General features: G+C 32.4%; 1 protein-coding gene and 1 non-coding gene across 2 annotated transcripts in view; one reads left to right on the top strand and one right to left on the bottom strand.

The window, feature by feature from the left end:
- The window catches only part of LOC149908668 (uncharacterized), a 122,548-nt gene that overhangs the window by 49,474 nt on the left and 50,210 nt on the right, over window positions 1-22,864 (bottom strand). The gene's annotated exons all lie outside the window — the stretch shown is intronic.
- TRNAT-AGU (transfer RNA threonine (anticodon AGU)) lies at window positions 17,464-17,537 on the top strand. Its single transcript has one exon. It is a non-coding gene; the product is annotated as a tRNA-Thr (tRNA).

Below are 22,864 nucleotides of genomic sequence, written 5' to 3'. Positions count from 1 at the left end.
GATGTATATATTTTTTTTGTTTTGAATATATGTATAAAGCTTGATGGATTGTAACAAATGGGATGTCGACAGATCTGTCTTAATTGAGAGCGATAAAAACGTCATCAGCAAGTTTTTCTGCAGACCCTACATTAAGGATTATGTACTGTGAATGAAGGTCAGCTTAACTCGTATTGTCGATTTGGTAATGATCCAAACATAATATAAAAGATAAATGAAGGATATATAAAAGAGAGAGTTTTTTGTATGGCAGCTTTTGACCTCTCTTTAATAAAATTGTAAGTGTAATTGAAAAGAGGAGTGTTCCTTTGTGTGTATGAAAAATACTAAAATGAAAGTGAATAGTCACAAATTACAAGCCGCAAATAGAAAAATGCTCACAAAAAAGCAAAAAAATTATACGTAGACAACTTTTGTGAAAATTGCCGAAAAGAAAGTAGGCAAAAGAAAAAGATAAAACTAAATCCACATTAATTTACTTTCAACAAAATAAGACGACTTAATTAAACGGAATCCACCTTTGTATGATTTTTAAAGTAGCCCCAGCAAGCGTATAGGAATTCCCACAACATAATTATATCGGCTTACATGTACAGGATATGAGACTTTAAGCTTCAGAGATAAGGTGTATTTTATATTGGCAGGTTGGTTTGAGTAGGCTTCATTACGGTCTGTAATTTAGAGGCAATCTACGAAGAGGTGAGGAGTCTCGATGACGTCACGTATAACGAGATATTGAGTGAATTTTTTTTAATACTAGCCGACAGTCGGGCACTAGCCAGACTCATTTTTTGCAGTTTATAAAATAAATACTATATTAGTATAGGACTTATATCTGTTATTCGGTATTAAACCTATTTAACAATGATCTTGCAGGTCGACAAAATGCTTTTGAATTATTTATCTTATTGTTTCTTATATTCTTAACATTAACCGAGGCCGTTTCAGCCAGTTTCAAACATTAATCATTACCTATATGCGTAATAAATGGTCTATAAAAACATATCGTTATTAAAAATAACGATGCAGTAAAGATGAAAATTCAACACAAATAAACGTTGTACGAAATAAACTAAAAGTTGAAAGTAATTTTAACTAGAGCACATGCAACATAAGTTAACACGGCCTCACGCGTTGCTTAGCGTGTGTTACCTATTTTTAAATAAAATATTAAATATAAAGCATAATCACGTTGGAAATCTATATATAAATAAACAGTGGGTCTTCTTTTCGTCCGTATTTTTAGAAATATAGTTATTATCTTATTATACAATATAAATGAATCCCTTTTCTTTTGGTTCCGCAATAAATTGAGAGCGACTTAACCGATTTCATCCTATGTATTTAGTATTATAGATATGGGTTTTCGACGAGAAAATTAGAAGTTTTTAAAACTTATATTACTACATAAATTTTGTTTTTGGGCAGTTCACGCAAAGAAAGTATGTACCTAGTGGAAGTCAAACATAGAAACATAACAGAAATTACAATATTAAATGAGATAGAAAATGCTAAATATTTTATACAAAAATGAAGTCTATGGTTTTAAAAGCCAAAACACTCATGTAACATAAACCAAAATAATAATGTATGACAAATTAAAACACTATTTTACTAGTAAATACAATTAATAATAATTAAACTATAGACTCGGTAAGTTTCGTAAACATACGAGTATGGTAATACGAGTAAATAATCTGTGTTTGTGTTACAGAAATACGCCCGTTAACTTATAATATTATAATTGATTTATGCCCTTAATATGTTGTTTTAATGGTTCTAGTGCTAAGCCCTTTGTTATTAATATAATATACAACCGCACTTATGTGAAATGTGATTAAGAGGCGTCGGAATATAAACTAAGTAAAATTATAAATAGGAAATGTAGGTTTTTGCCTATATCCATTTAAATGAAGCTTTGTGACATACGTTTTATCGTTTGTACATCTATGTTGCAGGTAATTCAAAAGATAAATCGTAAATAATATAATATCATAATCATTAAAAAACAAAACAGAAAATGGTACAGAAACTTGACTTGAAAGTTGAAGTCTTGTAAGAGTTACACGTGCCTACCTTAATTTTTAACAAAGATCTACGGTCTTACTAATAAAATGTTACCCATTCGCTTTGCAATGGATTAGTTATTGCAATAACCTGTCTTGTTTTTGAATTCAATTTGAATTTGAATTTGTTATTATGTTTCATGTAAGCAAGAGCAGGACAAAGCTATGGTAGAAAATGGTAGAAATTTATCCATTGTTTAACTTTTTAGGCCGCTATGTATAGGCAGTATGTACAGCCTATAAACAAGCAATTTTCTCATATTTTCGATATAATCCGGTTGATAAATAACTTCATAACGCCGCTCATTTTGCTCACGGGGGCTCCATAAAGCATTTATTAAGATGGCAATACGTGACCATTTTGCTGATCATTCGATGGAAACTTTGCTATGCAGGCTCTGGGCAAATTGGTGTCGGGCTCACCTTCTGAATTTTTGCAATATTTCATCGATTATTGAACTCAAAAGACCTTTATAAGGGTCTTTTGAGTATGGAATAGTTCTATAATTGGTGTGAATAAGTTGAAAGCTTTAATTGAAGTTTAGTTAAAATTTATATATGAATAGTTTTTTATAAATTATTCATAACTAGCTGTTGCCCGCGACTTCGTCCGCGATTAGGTCGTTTTTCGTCATTCGTCGTTTAAAAAAAATACGTGACACTTTATTTTTGAATGTTCTTAATTATAAAATTTAACTACTTACATTAAAATTGAACACTCTGATTAGAAAATCTTAAAATCTGAAGAAAACATGAATGAATGTGATTTAAATTCTACATTACTTAGTATCAAAATATAATAATCTAAATTAAATGTAGATTAACAGTTTGAGCACACCATTATAGAATATGTACTTAAGTATTAAATTACGTTAGTTAACATAGTAACTTCACTAAAAACACGATGACTTTCTTTCGCGCTCGGTACCACAAACTAAGCATGTTTGTGGTAAGTGGCCCGCGTGACGCGTCACTTGACCCCCCGCGAGTTCCCCTCCGTTGCTATGCGAAAATACATTCGTTGCTCTATTTTAGGAAAAATTTGTAATACTGTGGCCTGGGCGTTATAACACGTCCAGGGAGTTCCTGAGTGCCGATATCACCATCTTGAGGAAAAGCTTCTAATGTCGATTTAAAACTGCATACATACGAATTAACCTGTTCTAAAATTGTGAAATGAGTTCAGTTTTAAATTTGAGAAATATTGATTTCTTGTATTCCACTATTCGTTGTAGTCGAATACAAAATATAGGGTAAAAGTGGGATAGATGCCGCACCGGGATAGATGCCTCATTTTCAAAAAACCTCACTTCCCAGTGACGTCGTGACTACGAATTAATGATTTAAATAGGAGCTCCTATCACCCCGCACCTCGGGTACGCATGAGCTGTTGTTTGGTGAAGACGTGTTTCGCTAGTGCGTGTTGTAATATCCGCGGCGAACTTCACGAACACGTTAAAATTTAAAAAGGTTGATATTTGCCTTTGCATAACTTTATAAGCATTTCACTATATTTCTTATTATGTCTATACACTGGTTCATTAATTACAAATCTAAGTGAAAATATTGGCTCTTTTGTTTTTATTTAATAAAAAAAATACTGGGGCAGCTATCCTTATCAAAAAGTATAGTTGCCCCTTTTTTTTCGAGGGATAGATGCCCTTAGGGGCCTCTAAGGGCATCTATCCCTCAATACATATTATGTATATGTTATTATCGATAATCACAGGTACCGTTTATATTTTTACCTGATTGCGCCAGAGGTTTTCTCTATGTTAACCGATTTTACTCGTTTAATTTGCTTTTTTTTGTTATGTATACTTACTTATTAATGATCTGCCCTTATACTGATTGTAGGAGAACCACGCCACGAAAATACAAAAGAAAAGAAGGAGTGCGAGCGCAAGTATATTCTTGGACAACAGAACAACTATGTTAACATGACATTTGCTGGTTTATCATATAAATTTTATTAGATTTCGCGTTTATAGAGTATGTAAGGCATCTATCCCACTCTGCAGGCATCTATCCTCAAAAAAGGTGTTCTACAAAAATGTTTATTACACATTATCTATAAATGATAGGATAAAAAATATATATAGTAATTCAAAACAGATAATTAACCTAGCTATATTCATACAAAGTGTTCGTATAAGATTCATGTTTTTAAAATTGAGGCTATTTCAAAAAGTGGGGCATCTATCCCACTTTTACCCTATTTAAACAAACTTAGGTTGGCCTACAGGCAAAAGGGATCCTATCAAATGGTAAACTTGACCTTGTATCTTAAAAGTAAGCATGAACGGACCTTCTGATAATTATTGAGCACCAAAGGATCATTTGAAACGCGCTACTATAAGAGCGAATATTGTCTAATAACAGTTTACATTGCACAGTATGTTCCTCTAAAAGTAGTGATTTCAAAGGTTCCGGTGTATCTTCAAATGAAAGCCGACTCCTTACTACACTTTAAAGCATTACAAAAAGAACATACTACGCCTTTACAGAAGATGATCTGTAATCAATTATGAGGTTATAAGCAAACCCACTTTTATATTTGTCAGACCACACCACCGAATTCGTAGATTGTTTACCTCAAGTCATTAAGACTATGACGAAATCTGTCTGCAGTAAGACGGACCTCTCGCTATTCGTCCGTTTCCAGAGACCGAATAGTTTCAATTCTTAATCTTTCATTAAACAAACTTATTAATCGTTCTTGTCTCATATAATTGTAATATTCGCGTCCCTACTCTAGTCATTGCTTAAACTCATGTTCATCTTCAAGAGATCGAATAATATTATGATGCACCCTATCATTTGTCAAACGGTCTTCATATTGAGTAAAGTTTCAGATTCTCGAGATAAAATATGACTGTCGTGATCAGTAGTGAGACGTAATTCCCTCTCAGTGAGGGTTTCGGTCTCACGGGATAGTACAATATGCCGTTTGCGATCAGCTGTGAGACGTCATACCCTCTCAGTGAAGGTTTCGGCACAGTTGACAGATATATACTACGTACATACAGTTAGGAAACTAAGCCCCCCCCATGAAATTATGACGTATAGCTATAGGGCTGTTACTTTTTGATATTTAACCGACTTGAAAAATAAAGGAGAAGGTTATCAATTCGGCCTGTATATTTCTGTTTGCTTTTTTTCACAGTTGATTTTGTGGTAATTTGGAGATTAAAACCCGTTAAAATACAAAAATGGTGTAGCCTAAATATGAATTTACAAGAAGAAACAATCCGAATTAATACAGCTTGTAAAAGTAAATACGTTTTTATCTGTGCTATATTTCGAAATCTAGTTTTGTTATGGACGCCGAAGGCTATTTAATGTACCTAAATTATTTATAATGCTTGATATTTGAATTATACATATGTTCAATAATTATTTTAAACCAGAATTTACAATACTTGTATGTAGGTATACCTACTAAATTATTTTTAAAACGATAAATTAAATTAAATTAAAAAACTCAAAATATGCAAAAATAAATTAAAATTATTATTATACGAGCATAGAACCTCTACCTTTTTGTTTTAGGAAGAAAAAGAAAATAGTTTGACAGGCTTAGTGCTTGACAAAGTGGAGACGCCACGTATCGATAAAAATACAATAATAATTATAGTATCTATCTTTTTCTTCCCTAATATTTACGTAATTATGCACATAAATTTAAACAAGATTTTTTTAAGGTTTCCTTTTTTATATTTTCGTGCTCTTCTAGATAGCGTAAAAAATCGATGCGATCTTTAAACAGACTGGACTCCTAATAGGTACTATTTGTAGCTATCATTTTGATAGAAAATATGTCAACATAATATAAAACTCATACTGCCATATCTATAGAAATTAAAAAATAGTCTCTTTTTAACTTGTAGTCAGATATGGTATTTACAAATATATTTATTGAAAGGGCTACAAACTGAAACAATCGATATTTATTTAATGTGAATTGACATCACTTTAAACTTTTTTCCATACTATATTCAAAATCTGTGGATGTGTCACCCGCTACTATCGATCCCCCTCAATACCCTTGTAAACACGCTTGATGGGGGGGGAGCCATTTCGAACATTTTGTATGAAGTTTCCTTACTGTATGTATCTGTATATTGTGGTTTCGGTCTCACGGGATAGTAGGGGAGACCGGGTTTGGTTGTCTCACGGGTTGGTTGTCACAGCGGTCTTAACACAAAACTGAACTATCGAATAAGTCTGTTGAACAGCGTGGCAAGAGCGATACAGTGACAACGCTGTCCCCACTTCGCGTCAGACCGCCCCGATCTGCCGTGAGGGCCTCACACGTGTTTATTGTTTTCGCACAGATTTTTTATGATATGAGGACCGAATATGCTCCTCATAACATCACTTTTTGTGAACGAAACGACAGCGCGGTTTAATTTAATGCCAACACCATTAGAAAAAAGGATTATTATTAATTGTGAAAAAATATCATGATTTACACTATTAACACTCTTTTAACATAAAATCACACCCCGGACACTCCATACAAAATGATCGTTTTGACAGTCACACTGTAGAGACTGCAAATGTGTGTGTTAACGCTTTATGGTTGGCACATTTGTGACTAGCGTAAAAAAAAATTCTCGTTTTTCTGATGAAATACATCCGTAAACAGCACAATATCTAACCATTTTCTACGAAAAACGATAATCACAAATCCAAAATAATAAAATTACTTTAAGTCAATTTGATTAATGTTGTCAATCTTCGTTGCGTATCGTCCTTTCAGAAAAATATGGCCCATTTTATGTCTGATCGCGCGGGGGTGAGGTAAGTTTAATTTTGGCGGGAGGCGGAGAGTGTCCGTTCTGTAGCGTTTAGCTACTATTATGTATTCTGTGATAAAATATAAGTCTGTGAGTGTGTAAAAATAAATCCAGCTAATTACACATCAAACTTATGTTTATAATTAGGTATACGACATGAAAATATATTAATTACCAAGCAATAATAATACAGATAAGCAGTGGTGGCTCAGTGGTGAGACCTCGGACTTCGAATCGATAAGTCCGGGGTTCGAGACCAGGCGAGCGCGCAGGAAATAAATTGATTTTTCAATTTATCTGCGCATGTTGTAACATCACCACTGCTCGAACGGTGAAGGAAAACATCGTGAGGAAACCGACATGTCGAAGAATTAAAAAGTTCGATGACATGTGTCATCCGCCAACACGCACTTGGCCAGCGTGGTGGATTAAGGCCTGTGCCATCATAGGCCATCATAGGAGGCCCGTGTCCCAGCTGCAGCAGTGGGAACGTATATGGGCTGATGATGATGAATAATACAGATAAATACTGAACATAAGTAGGTATAATAGATATTAAGTAGTATTAGTTAAAATATACTTTGACTGTTAGTCAAAGTTTATTTTTACTAACAACATGTAAATGAAGAAGAAATAATAATTACCAACGAACTAACCTTTTCTATAATACTTAACACGGCACATTTTTCAAATTATCTTGCTCAACCCTGCTCAAAAATTTGAGGGTTTTGTTGGAACTTTAATATGTCAAAACTATGATATAGGTATCTAAACTACGATACAACTTGCTTGCGGAAATGCTCATTACAATTGTGAATCTAAAGAATAACTAACAACATACTATTCAATTTTATTGAGCTGATGAATATATTTTGCCTGGAAGAAATCACCGTCGCCTAATAAATATACTGTGTTTTCTTATAAAACCGTTACATAATTTATTTTATCTACTTAAATAATGAAAATGATATTATATTTATAAAATATAAAACATATTATGTAAAATGATTAAAAATAAATAAATGAAGCAACTACGATTCAAAGAAAACATCTTTTTCAGTGTTAAAATGCTCTTAGCAATCCTGGATAATGAACTGTATCATGTTCTCTGATCCCAGTACGGTCGGTACCTCGATAGCCATAACGATAAATATTATAATCAGATAACCGCAAAGTCAAAATAAAAACATTACTTGTACAGTTGTGAGTGCAAAATTTACGTTTCATTTGGAATAACATTTTTTTCGGTACTAAAACGTAGTCGTTTGATATGTGGTTGGCTGCCCCTCCTCTCCTTCCTGAAAAATATCCTCCAAAATTTCCCGAGATACTTCCAATGATTGAACCATTGGACGTTGGACATTAACTTCAGTCAAAAATTGACGAAGCGGATGATTACTAATTTCCACTTAATCCTCGCTGCTACTATCTTTACCATCAAATCATCAATTTTCAAGTGGTGTTGTAAAAATATCAGCAGAAATCGTCTTCCAAAGGCGATATAATTTTATGAGCATTGAATCTGTAAATAACAAAATCAAAAGTTAACTGTAAATCTATAAAAAAAGCTACTTACAAATAAAATTTTATCAAAAACTACTGTTCCCAATGCACCTCAAAATAATAAAAGAATTCATCATTTTATTATTTCATTCTAAAAGTGTAATATAATACCTACCAACAAAAAACATGAATTGCTATCATTATAAAAAATAAATACCTATAAGTAACAACTTACTTTTTGTGGGAACGCATGATGGTGAAAATTCACAAAACACGAAGATTGCATTTGATATTTTTGGTTTTATGGCATTCAATTGCTTTATAAATATCACTACATAGTATAAAAAAGTCGCTTTCTCTGTCCCTATGTCCCTTTGTATGCTTAAATCTTTAAAACTTCGCAACGGATTTTGATGCGGTTTTTTTAATAGATAGACTGATTCAAGAGGAAGGTTTTAGTATATAATTTATTAGGTTTTAGACAAAGCGGACGAACCCGCGGGCGGTAAGCTAGTAAATTTATAAAATACGAAGATTTTTAAAATTGTAACTAATGAATGCAATCAATATTAGATTAATTAATGGTGTCTAGTTTTACTTAAAATAATAAACATCTACCCTCACTTTAAAAAAATGTAGTATATTTATTATTTACACGAAATATACCTTATAGGGAAGCAGAATCGTAGCGTGCCTTTGCGGGGCCCCGTATAAAAATTTGTTTGGGGGCCCTTAGGAAGGGTAAAGATTTCTCGCAAAAGCGCACGTTGGGGGCCCCCTTGGCGCGGGGGCCCCGTATAATTGATATGGCAGATACGGCGGTAGCTACGCCCCTGTAGGGAAGGGAAGATATGGGCTAACCGCTAAAGAGTTAAATAAATAACATAATTATATTTAAATTATTAATTTCCAACTGTGTATTCAGTAGTGTTAACATCTTAATTGATTTGATTTTTACGAAATCTCATAGATGGCGCTGTTACAAAATTAACATTATACAACTTACATTCTTTAAACTATGTTTCTCTTCCCAAGTTACTTAAATGGCAAAATTTTTATAGTGTCAATCTAGATATTGTCAAACAACATTTATATATGCGTCATTTGATTATTAATTTCCAATAGTTAACGTGTTTTTGATTTTTCTAACACTTCATAGATGGCGCTGTTTCAAATTTGTCTTTATACTGCTAAGATTCATTTAACTGTTTCTCTGCCCAAATTACGTAAATGACATAGTTTTTATTTTGTAAAGCTAGATAATAGCATGACTTACTCGAAACCAACATTTAAACATGAGTCTTTAGATTGTACGCTGTCGTAGTACACGGAATATGTAAGAAAAATAAAGGCTCACAGCTCCTCCCCCGAAGGTGATATCATGATAATATGTTTAAACTATCCTCACCCGACCTCTTAGGAATATTCATGCAAAATTTGAAGTAAATCTATGCAGTACTTTTCGAGATTAGCTCGGTCAAACATACAGACAAACAGACAAACAGACAAACAGACAAACAGACAAACAGACAAAAATTCTAAAAACTATATTTTTGGCTTCTATATCGATTATAGATCATGGATTATGTATTCTTTTAAAAAAATATTCAATGTACAGTTTTGACTTTCCTACGATTTTATTATATGTATATAGATCATTATTCATAACTAATCGACGAATTTTAAGCGTTGGCAGTGAAGGCTATTTTTAATTATTTAATATTGAGTTTAATTTTAGACTTAATCTTAATATTGTGTAAAAGTTATTTTGAAATTAGCTATTTTCTCATAATTCCGTCTTTTAGAACGAATAGTTATTATATAAAATGAGTAAATTAAACTCAATATAGGCTAAAAATAAGAATCTAGTAAAAACTAAACGAAAAAGATTATGTTATTATTATTTTATGTCTTATTATTATAAGACATAAAAAAATAATTATAGTTAATAAAAACATTCATCTATAAAAGAGTGTTATAATATGCACTGAGACTAAGTAATACGTATACAGAGATCGTAAGGCTATCACCTTTTTTTATCTTTTCTTATCAGAAACAACACCACTTTTACTTATTAAAATATGAACCATATCACCTTCAATAGAATGACTATCTAACATGTCAATGCTGAAAGGACCGGAATGGACCGCATCTGGAATTCAGCAGAACGTGTAGATTCCACGCGGGGCCTACATTCTGGAATTGGGCTTTAGGGTTGTCACTTGATAGAAAATATATTTATCATCTCATCTAATCTCATCAGTCTGTAGTCTGTACTTCTCTCTTAAGTGTTAGATCTGTTATGTCTTGATTAGAATGGATTTTAATTAAACTATTTACAATATAAGACAAACTCAGCATCGTACATGTCCTTTATTTTTACGGTTGCCTGGAAGAGATTGCTTTAAGCAATAAAGCCGCCAATTGTGCACTTACCATATTCATGTTCTCCATGTTAAATTATATATGTTTTTGTATTGTACAATAAAGTGTCATAAATAAATAAATAAACAAAAAACTTAATCATTTAATTATTCAATTTGAGTTCTTACAGATGCGCTTTTGAATCTTCAAAATACATTATAACTAAATATAAATAAAATTTAAGTTTGAAAAATCAGATGTTTTGCGCGAAGTGACAGTAGTACCCACCTCAACGCTTCGCTTATGAGGCGTGCAATATAAATAGTTATATTTTATGTCTGGTACGATAAACTTCCTCAAATGGGTCTTGGCAGAAAATCAGCGTTGTGGTTCTTAGAACCATGACAATGTGCTGAGCCAAGACCTTTTCAGGAAACAATGTTTTTATAAATTGATCTTTTTTTTTTTTTTTTTTTTTTTTTTTTTTAATGTTATGGGGAGGCAAACGAGCGGACGCACTGCCTGATGGTAAGCAGGTTGCGTCGCCCATAGACCACAACAGAGGTTATGGTTGTTGCCTACCAGGATAAAGGGATTTGGAAGGAATCAGGGAGAAAGGGGCGAGGATGGGAGGGATTAAGGATAGGGGAGGAGAGGATGGGTAGGGGATAGGAAGGGATGTGGGCCTCCGGACCCCTCACTCACCGTACGGAACGCGACAGTAAACTGTCACTATGGCGCCGATATTCTGTGAGGGTGTGGTACCTTCCCCGGTGCGAGCGTGGCCCAGTTCGTGCCGAAGCATGCTCGACTCCCACTCGAGAATCTTTAATATTATTTAAAGAGATCTTTAATATTATTTCAGATTTTAAATGTTTTTTGTTTTATTTTATTGTTTAGTATTTAAAAATTGTACTTAAATGTTTTCCTGAATAAATGTATAAATAAATAAATAAATAACCATCGGTTCAGATTTCAGGAAGCAGTTTTTACAGAAGAGCCGACAATAAAGTCTATACCTGACGAAGTGAAGTTCATTTCGTGTAGTTCAAATAAGGCTTCTGTAATTGTTGTTTCATAAAACTGAATATTTCATATGATACAATTATTTTTTTCAAAGTAGTTAAAATGCAAGTTTATTTTACGGAAAGCTTTTGATTTATTTTCAAGTAAATTGTGAAAATGTAAGTATTAACTGGTGTAAAATAAAACATACATAAAGATTTTGTCAACCCTGTTTACTATATACCTACTAGATGTCATATGGGAATGTCGCATAAAATCCGATCGTCTTACGAGGATATTTCAAGACCTGTAAAATTGTAACGTGAACTTTTTATTTCGGACGATTTCCCTTCATGATTGCATTAGTTTAAATTTTAGATAGAGATGATTTTCCGTTAGTTATATTTATATGTGTTTTCTTGGTATATAATGTGTGGTATTGCGATTTGCGAGCCAATGATTTTAATGAAAAATATTATAAATATAAGTTATAGATGAAAAGTACTATAGATTTCTATCAGAAAAATGTAAGATGTCTGTTTGTCCAGAGTCAGGTAAACTTACCTTTTACTTGTACATATTCGGTGATATTTCTATAGTCTTCAGTTAGATAATATTAATTCAGGAAAGTTTTATCAAATGTCTACACCCTAGGTACCTACAGTATATGTTGGCCAGAATGCCAGATAATTATTATTTAATCGTTATGTATATTGGTAATTTTTTGCAAGCTTAAACCAGAGCCTTATACGAGTATAATAATAATAAATACAAATAAATAAAAAAGTGTGCGCATAATCATAAAACTATATCAGTTGTTTTTCACAAACATCCCTCATAAAATGTTATATTTCTAAACTTCAGCCTTTATTTAGAAAATCAATGTGAATATAAAAAAGGACATAAAAGTACTTGTATCGGTCTTCTATATGGTATTGTGTTTAAATTTTACGACGTCGACATAAAAATGTCGAGGCCATTAAAAATATTGGTAGAGTAAAAAATTTATGATGATGGAATTGTCATGAATTTTAATAGCGTCTCCGAAGTGGCCGCGGCGAGCGAAGGGATCGTAGTAAAGTCTCGCTAATAGATAAGCTTCTAGTCATACTATTAACATTACTAAGCATATCAAAATAAGTAGAACAAACTTTTAGCTTAGAACACAGAAGACTGTAACTAAGATTTTAACCTACATGTTTATTTATTTATTTATTTATAGATGCACCAACAGTAACTCAATTTGTAACATTATATAAGTAATCGTACATAAAGTCTTAATCTAAATTGGCTACTAATTACAGGTACATACAGCATTACTTGAGAATTGGATTGAATTAAGTATTTAATTTAAATAATTATACACAGAAAAAAAAAAACATGTCAGATATAGAGCAATGTGAAAACAATATTGTCAAAAATAATTATAGGAATTCAATTACATTATTACAGGAATTCAATAACAGTGTCCATAGAGATAATTTTGATAATTTTATTCTTGAAGGACCAAAATGAGTCGTGAAAGATGTCAACATCATTATTTATATTAATCTTATTGAAAGCACGCATTAGTCTGTTCATGGGGCTATACTTCTTTAAGTTTGTACGAGACGAACAGGCAGAAAAGGTATTAACTATCGCATAACGTGGGATTGAACGGGGAACAGTTAAATTAATATAAGTTAAAAGATTGGTGTTTAGATTGCCATTTACGATTTTATGCAAAGTATAAAGATCCAAAAGGTGACGACGATTTTCCAAAGAAATAAGTTTGAAATGCTCTAACCTATCATTGTATGGGGCCCTATAGTTGATGTGAGCATCCTTAAAAGCTAAAAATTTTGTGAATGCCTTTTGTACTTTTTCTATTCGTGCAATGTGTCGTTGATAGTGAGGGTTCCATATTGCACTAGCATATTCCAGCACACTGCGGACGAGAGAATTGAATAAAATAACCAAAGGCGCAGTTCTGTGAAAATCCTTAGTATTCCTTTTGATAAAACCCAACATACGCCATGCTTTTGAAATAATATCCTCAAAGTGATGTGAGAAAGTAAGTTTAGAGTCAAAGTATACACCCAAATCGCGAGCAACAGATACTTCCTTGATAAGTTCCATGTTAATGTAATAATCTGAATTCAATTTTTTAATTTTTCTAGAGAATTTAATATGTAAACACTTGTCAACATTAATTTCCATCCTATTATCAATACACCATTTATGAACAGCATTTATGTCTTGTTGAAGTAAAAATGCATCTGCTAAACTATTTACCGTCCTGTACAATTTTAAATCATCTGCAAAAATTGCACATTGACTATATTTTACACAGTCTGAAATATCATTAATAAAAATCAAGAAAAGGGCCGGGCCTAGATGCGAGCCCTGAGGGACACCAGAAGTTGCAACAAATTCATGGGACGTATAACCCCCCACGGTAACTCTTTGTATTCTATTGTGAAGATAAGAACGAAACCAATCCAAAAGACGCCCGTGGAATCCATAATTTTTTAATTTTTGTAAGAGAGTGAAATGATCCACCCTATCGAAAGCACTACTAAAGTTAGTGTATACAGCATCTACTTCACTGCCACTGTCGAGATTATTGCAGATGTAAAAAGCATAATGTAGCAAGTTTGAGACCGTTGAGCGGTTTTTACAAAAACCGTGTTGAAAAAGAATGTAAGTATATGTATAAGCAAGCTACTAGTTATTATTCTGTGGTATAGGTTTTAAAAATAAAGAGCGTGTGAGCCTAGCACACGTGTCAAAAGTGAAACTTCTTTGGCAAGATTCAAAGATACCAAAATCGTCGCCTTACTCCACGACGTGACCTACGGTGAATACCTACCGTATTGCCATGAAGGGACCTTGAAATTTTACTCTCAACGCGCCAAAGAAATTTCACTACAAAAGTAACTACAAACTTTTATCCTAGAACACAGGAGACTGTAACAAAGATTCGGACCCACATGTTTAAAAGTATGTAGGTATTTAAACACATTCCTCGCTACACATCTTCGCACATTATAGTGGATAAGCAGCCTAAGTTGGAAAAAAGTGGTTGAACTTTACATTGAAAGCGATTCAAATCATCCCACAAAATTATTAAAACGTCATTAATTTCAATTTATTTATAAAGGCGAGTTTTTTAAACCTAACGAAGTTTTAAAAGAATTAGGAAAGTTTTGTCTTCGAGGGATTTAATATAAAAATAAAGAAGTTAGTTCGTTTACCTCGCGCTCGGTTGGCTTAGCATAATATCTTGCGCGTGAATTGACTTCATTCGCTTAATAAAATTGTGTAACTCACCAGAATTAATAGAAAAAAGACTACATAATTAATAGAAAAATTAACATTGCTGTTATTTTCTGTTTTTATTCATAAAAATATGTTAATACATATATTATGTAATACATTCTGCAGTTTATGCCACAACTTATTTCGTGTAAGTATGCACACTGCAATAGGTATTTAAAAAAATCTTCAATTTTATTGTAGACCAACCGCTACAATAGTGTACCCTTCTGTTTGTGAAATTATTTTTACAGTGACTTCCGATAATTTACCCCCACAAACGTACAAAGTTACAAATACTACCTACCTATAGGTAATATTAGTATAGATTGCTCGTTAACGCTAACTAACATAGCAAGATACACTACATTCTGCGCAATGTAATTAATCTACGTGATCGAAAACAATAATTTTTAATTACACCGTCTCTTCACCAGGAAATTGAATCGCTTTATATTTTCATTGTTCAATTAACTTGAATGTTTGTCTCAAGTTGAATCGGTCTCAAGAGATCGCGTTTCATTATGTAGAATATTTTTTGTTGAGTTTTTTTATAAATTTTTAGTCCTATTAGCTTTCGTGCTTCTAATTTCTAGTTAATAGAGATTCTGCAGGGACATTTTTGCCACAAAATGTTTTGTAAAATTTAGTGTATAAGCAAATTAGGTGGAGCTTTTGATGATTTTTTTTTTGATAAATGGCTTGATTAAAGAAATGTTTTTAAATAAAATAGTGGGTACAGCAAGTCAAACAATCAACAACCAAATAGTAGAGAAAGAGCTCGCAACGGCCATTCCTTTGGTAATGTTATTAAAGCTGAAAGTTTCTCTATGTATGCCCAAGATACAAGTAAGAACGATTCTATGCTATGAATTTTTTGGATGATGTAATAATGTACAAAATGTAATGTACATATTATTAACTAATGTGTATAGTTTGTTAAGTTACGGCTTATAGAGTTTAGACTATAGAGTTACATTCTTTGCTTTACCTCGTGTAGAGCAAACCCTGTAACTTTACATCGATAACTTTTTCAGAGTTTCAGTATTCCCTGTAGATATGTCTTGGCAACATTTTATATGGCAATATTTTAGGTGGTACATTTCACAAAAGCCCTTATAATAGCAGTTCAATTACCAGTCTAATAAGATTGACGGCCAATTTTAATGACGACGTGAGCTTGACCTTTCTGGAGCCTTACAAGAGTCTCTTACTTGAGCCCTGTGGGAACAGAAAATATTGCCTACTGATAAAAAAGTAAAAAAGAGCGTATGTGCCGAGTACACGTGTCAGAAGTGAAACTACTTTGGCAAGAATCGAAGATTTTTTTTGTAATGTTAAGAGCAGGCAAAGAAGAGTCCACAATCGTCGCCTTACTCCATGACGTGACGGTATTGACGAAGAAGTTTCAATTCAAAACTCAATCATTGAAATTATATAAATTTTATATTATACCATCTTCTGGTTTATACTCCATAATCACAAAGGAAAACTATATTAAAATAAACGAACAAAATAATACTTTTGATAATCACAGTTGAACTGCGGATCCCTAATGACGTCACGAGTTTCATTAATTGTGGCCCGTTGGGACAAATGTTAATTAAGACAAATAACAATGGACGAATAAAAGAAATAAAACAATACGAGTGTAACTTTATCGCTAAATACTCTTTTGTTGTTGGTTTTTACGGACAGTGGTTTATTTTTATTTAGGTACAAAACATAAGTATATAATATGTAGTATCTATATATGTGAGTGAACGTGTTATGTACCTACATATAACACGCCTTAACTATTAGAGGATGCATGGGGCCACCCAAGAAGGACTTGCACCTGTTAGCAATTGCGACATCGCGCACACCTGCGATTCCAGAGAGTGTTGCGGCAATCATCGCCACCGCGACGCTGCAGCTGCTCCGCCGAGGACGACGAGCACTCTTTGTTCCAACATTGAACGGGAGGGACGTAGTTTAAGTTAGGAATAATTTATAATGTAATTTTTTTACAATAAATTATTAATAAGTAAATTTCGGTTTTTTTGCGCCTTCGCGGGTCGGTCAATATAATTAACGCCCTGGATTTTCTGATAAAAACTAAAATAATATACTACGAATTCAGCATTCTTGTTTATTATTTGGGAATTTTATATTAAAACTGTCTATTTAATTCATTTTCTCAGTAAGTTATAATTAATATCTATAGCTTTCTAGAAATACTATTCATTATAGAGATTCTAAATAAATAAAATTCAAAACGTTACCTCTTCTTATTGGATAGTTCAATGGTAACTGCTTTTTGCGACTAATAAAGAAAAAAATAAATTATAATATAACATAAGTAATACCAAGAATAATTGTAGAGTTTCTTCCCTGTTAAATATTTTTCTGAACAAATAAACTGAAATTTCAAGAATCTCATCCGTGGCACCGTGGCTTAGTTGGTTAAAGCGCCTGTCTAGTAAACAGGAGATCGTGAGTTCGAATCTCGCCGGCGCCTGATTTTTATTTAAGTACAAAAATTTATTCTCCAAACGTCTTTTAACATCAGTAATTAACAATTTTAAATATTATAACAAAGGAATATTTTATGAAAAGATAATAATATTTAACGAAATAACTCTCTGCACGTCCGTTAATTATTATTTATTGTCTATTTTGTTTTACACATTGTCAAAATATTATTGTTGTTCATTAATTAAGTATTCATAAAATTAATAAACAAGATGTCTTTTTAAATAATGGTTCAAAAAATATTTAATCACTCTAATTTTACTATTGACACAAGCTTTATTGAAATATCTGTGATTTTCTGTCTCTTGTCTATTTTTTCTAAGAATATTGGGCAAAATGCCAATAACCGTCTGTCCCCACAGATACTGCGAATCTGATGGATAAGTATTTATTCATAGGTACAAAAAACGTTAATTATTGACCGTCAAAAGCATTTTTTTTATTATATTGGTTTACTTACTTCTGCAGAAATTCTCCTTAATTATTTTCAATTGCATTAGTTCATATTAAGTAGGTATTAATCGCATGAAATGTCCTACAAGAAAATGACAAAATATTTAGTTACCTACATAAATTATTATCTATGGTTTCTCGTATTATTACGAAGTATTAAATTACCTCTGGTAAATTACGAAGTATTAAATTAACTCATCTTTGAAGAAACTATTAAGTTTCTTCAAAGATGAGTGGAACACTGTTACTTTTATTAGGTTATAAAATAATATCCTATCTCCATAGAGTTTTAATACGTTAACAATGCATGTCACATGTGTTCTGAGATTATATTACAAGACAGTAACGACCGTTATCTTCTTGTCTGTCAAATTACGCTAAAATAAAATGATATACATAGCATATAAAAATAATATTCATTAAGATTCTGTTCATTATTGAAGCAGTCTAAGTTTATTCTTTAGAAAAACAATTAACGGGTTTAGAACTTAGTTGAAAGAAAAGAACAGAAAGAGTCACTTGTATTTGGTGTTTTATTTTTCACTAGATTTCCGCCCGCGGTTTCGGACGCGTTTACAGAGAAAAAGCCGCATAGTTCCCGTTCCTGTGGGATTTTCGGAATAAAATGTAGCAAATGTCTTATTTTGGGTCTTCAGCTATCTACATACCTTTTTTCATTTTTATCGGTTCAGTAGTATTTGCGTGACAGAGTAACAAACAAACATCCATCCATCCATCCTCAGAAACATTCGCATTTATAATATTAGTAGGATTATTGTATCATACACGCTTTTAAATTTATTTATTCATATATACATAAAGAACACCACAGAACAAATTAATTGCTGCATTGCGATATAAGATAATTAAACATATACATATTATCTATACATATAATAAATTTATGAATATTTTTAATTAATTTCCCTCAGTTTTGCCAGAAATTTCCACAAACGTATGCAAATAAAGCAAATTGCATTTCACAGTTTAATAATATCAAACGAACTGGTAATTTCATAAGCAGTTAAATAAGTGAATTTATAGATAACACAATTTTAAGTATGTGTGAATAATTTTTAAAGGAAGCTGAAATTCGGTAAATGAAAGGTATGTGTTTCATTTGCTGACATTTTTTGTATAAATTTTCGTACCCGGATTGATCCGAGATAAAAACAATAGAAAATACATAGCCGATATCATTGAGACATACTGTAGCTTTCTGTCGGAGAAATAATTTTTCAAATTCGTCCAGTAGTTACGGAGCTTATTAATTTCAAACAAACAAACACGCAACTATATCTCTTTATAATAAAAGTATAGATATGAGTTGAAAAAGCAAATAAAAAACTTTTCACACGAAAGAATTATTGACAAGAAATATACGTCGTCATGCATGCTCCAGTTAAAAAAGGGTCCAGAGACCTGACTCAGCATAAGTTGGCGGAAGAAAACCAACGCTATTAATTCTGCCAGGCGAGAAAGGTCCTTTTTATAAAAGGTTTATAAATAATATACATGTAATAAAATACATTACACCTAAAACAGTTTTTTTAAGTGAAACTTCTTAAGACGCGTTGATAAAATTTTGAGGTCGCGTCATGACAATACCTTCACGTCATGGAGAAAGGCGACGATTTTGTTATCTTTGAATCTTGCCAAAGAAGTTTCACTTCTGACACGTGTACTCGGCAGACACGCTCTTTTTTATATAAATAGGTAAGATAGATAGGGCATAGATTTAATAATCATAAAACCATACCATGAACTACAATAATAATTTAAAACGCGCAAGAACCAACAGTATGCACCAATGTGACAAGAAATATGACAAAATGCTTCTATACTTTTTAATTATGCAAATGTGATGTTAATATGCAAATGGAGCAGCTCTTTAATTACAACGTCAGCACAATTTATAACTATGAAAAGGTTTATGAAGTTTGAGCAAAAACGTAGTTGGTAAGTCAGGTGACGTGTTTAGCGTTAAAAATCTTTAATGAAAGCATTAATTGTAGCAATTAGTTCAATTTTTGTCTATTTAAAATATAATGTATATTTTAATGAACAAAAATAACAAAATATTGGAGAATGGACATTTGAAATAAGGTAATTGTAGGGAAAAAAATTATATGGCGTTCTTATGTAGAGTAGGTACACCTATGTTATGGAGAGGCTCAGAAAATGTGGTGATCAAATAGCCTACACGCTGTTAATTCTTTCATTATTTCATCATCATTTAACGTATAATAGTATTTCCCACTCGAAGAACACATGTCCCATGAGCATGAGCATTTAGGCCATAATCTAATATTATATGTATAATATAATTAATAACAAGCCATTTAAATTTTTAATTCTTTCACGATGTTTTCTTTCAACAATTGAAAAATTCATAAAAGTATAAATTTATAATTAATTGTATTTAATTTATTTAGTACTCTAGCTTTCTCAAACCTATGAATTTTTGATTGAAGTTTCAGGTTGTAACCATTGAGCCACTGCTGCTGTCGATATCATTTAGGTAAGTACTCAATAAAACAGCTAGTATAAAATAATAAAGGAAAAATGCTAAATTTCATCCAGTTTCATAAAGTACTTTAAGAATATAATACTGACAGCGTCGAGGCTTAACCTGAAGTTGTTGACGGAACAAATATTTGCAATTCCCTAAGCGAAGTTTTCTTTTCAATTTTACTTACTACGTAGTTTCATTTCTTTCATTTTTCATTTAGAGATTGCCTCTTTATTCGATCTAGTTTAGTGATTATTGTCGGGGTGTCTTCTTATGGATAAGTCCTAGGTTCGAGGATCAGTTAAATAATATTTTCACGAACCACGGAGTTTTTATAACAATATACGTTAGAAATATTGCAAGATTCAGCAAAATCGATTCAGAAGTATTAAATATGTATATCTATAGTTTTATAGTATATCTATGTTTTCCATAAGAACCATCCTCGTACTTTAAGGAATATTATAAAAAAGACAATCATCGAAATTGGTCCACCCGTTCACGCGTGGCATCAGCCATGACCAAGGAAAACCGGTTTCATTTTTATATAATATATAGATACACCAGTTTATACCTCGTACAAATTACAATAAATTGTAATTTACATTTAAATTAGAAGTAGAGCTGATAATTAATAAAATTACAATAATCGTTAACCCAATATGCATGCATTCGGTTAACAGGTCACAAAAGGCTGAAAATCGATTGATTCAAAACATGCCATACATTTTAATTACATCACAGAAAATCACAAAGGGAATAAGCTGAATTTATATCTTGCTAAATCCCTGACACGTTTGAAAACCACCACTGTTCATCTCGCTAACAATATAGCTTCATTTAAAAACAAAACAAACGCACACTAACAAAAAATATCATCACGAGTTGGTTTTTGCTTTTAAATTAAATAACCTAACCGTATAACAAGAGCTTAGCAGAATTGCATGCGCTAAAATAACAGTGGTTCTGTCCAACGTTAACGATGAAGAGACATTATATAATTGAAAACTGCTCTTGAACGAATGATAACAGAGTCGTGTGCGGTGGAAATATAACCTTAAAAATGCAAGGGATTCAAGCGTGGAGCGAGGGACAGTCTTTAGCGTTATTTTGTATTTAATTCTTAATCGTTTTAGCTGTACACACTGTTAACATGCTTAGCTGTAGCACAGAATAGTAACTAGTAACTAGCGTGCTGAAGGTAGCTGCATAGTACATATTGTCCGCGCCTATTTATATGTCTACCTATTGTGCACGTGTAATGTTTTCCTTTGACTGCTTCTTGCTGTCTGTGCATGCCTATTGCCTACTTAATTTTCGATTTGCATACAGAGTTATACATTTCAAATAGAGGAAAGAACTTACTCCTTTATTTTGAAATGCTAGCACGGTATTGCTCTGTAGGCAAATCAGAAAATAAATTTCTAGACAGAATGTTCTTGGTTATCTTGTTGAAATTCTCATATGTATCACATGTCGTAGAAACAGACTCATAAACGTCCGTTTTATATTTTCATATTCACCAGTGAATTATTAAAGACTGGGAGTTGCTAAAGTTCAAGTCATTTAAAATGTGTAAAGTTGAGAGAAGTCCGGAACGGAGAAATTATTAGTACATATAATGAATGGTGTTAGTAGCAATATCTTAAATTTATTTTAATCGGTGACACAAATTCGAAATGATCTGATAGGAAACCCTCGGTTAGGGTTCATTATTTATGAAATTTATAAGATGAAGATTTGGAATTGTGGGAAATAAATGTCCATAGTCATTTTATACCCCTAATAAATAACGAATAATTTTAAACTGCAGTAGTCAGCGTAAGTGTGGCTATCTAAGTTCCGGGCAGATGAATCGCATGCAAATAAACTACCAATTCCGAATCAAAGATGATAAATGATAATGGTCTGAAGAGAATATTCGAAAGTATGTTAATTTCTAGAAATAATTTATAAATTGCGCTATAGTAAATAGTGCTGTAGTAACTAGTAAATAATAAAACACATGACCAAAAGATTGTTTAAAATACTGCAGTAGTCAGCCATCGTGGAAAGTGAATTTCTGCGTTTTTCTGAAATCAAAGTGCAAGCAACATATCAATTCGTTTGCACCACACCTGTGGGAACACGGGATTGCGGTATACATTACACAACGAACGGATGACACAATATCAATATGCGGTGTATTTGGTCGGGTTTTATAATACAGGTGAGGTTTGCTGAATTCTCGTGGTTATTTCATACTAGCGACCGACGGTTACCTGCATTTTGCTCTGCTCCTATTACTAAGTCTTAGGGTGATGATAACATTCCTCGATAAATGGGCTATCTAACACTGAATGGATTTT

This window comes from Colias eurytheme, chromosome 5 (assembly GCF_061535395.1).
Source record: "Colias eurytheme isolate Ceu_HAF_F1 chromosome 5, ilColEury1 Martin Lab GWU primary, whole genome shotgun sequence".
NCBI classification, from domain to species: domain Eukaryota; kingdom Metazoa; phylum Arthropoda; class Insecta; order Lepidoptera; family Pieridae; genus Colias; species Colias eurytheme.
This window is presented reverse-complemented; position numbering and strand designations above follow the sequence as displayed.